The sequence below is a fragment of the Heterocephalus glaber genome, unplaced genomic scaffold, assembly GCF_053883595.1.
Source record: "Heterocephalus glaber isolate CG9 unplaced genomic scaffold, H.glaber_assembly_v1.0 deba00001790, whole genome shotgun sequence".
Taxonomy (NCBI): Eukaryota; Metazoa; Chordata; class Mammalia; order Rodentia; family Bathyergidae; genus Heterocephalus; species Heterocephalus glaber.
Genome location: NW_028258473.1, coordinates 704,261 through 704,648, shown reverse-complemented (window position 1 = coordinate 704,648; position 388 = coordinate 704,261).

The window sequence follows — 388 nt, the reverse complement described above, 5'->3', positions numbered from 1 at the left end:
GTCACGGGAATGGGGGAGGCGGCCCAGGGAGGTAGTGAGACGCTGTGGAGATGTCTCCTGTCTTCTGCTTCCAAGAATCACCCACAGAAGTCCCCGAGCCCTCGGGGTGGGGAGGGGGGGCCCTGGGGAAGGAGGTGGGCGCCCGGGTTGGTGGGGGAGGGGGAACGCCAGGGCTTGGGACTCAGTGTGTGGCGTGTGCACGCGGGGAGCGGGCGGACCGACAGAGGCGCTGAAGTGAATGGAGTTGGGGGTGGACTGGAAACATCCCCAAACAGCACAGGCTGCAGCCGGCGGGGGATTGGGGGGGGGGAGGAGGGAGAGAGAGAGAGAGAGAGAGAGAGGAGACACTCTCGCTCGCTCGCTCGCTCGCTCAGTCCGGAGGCGCAGG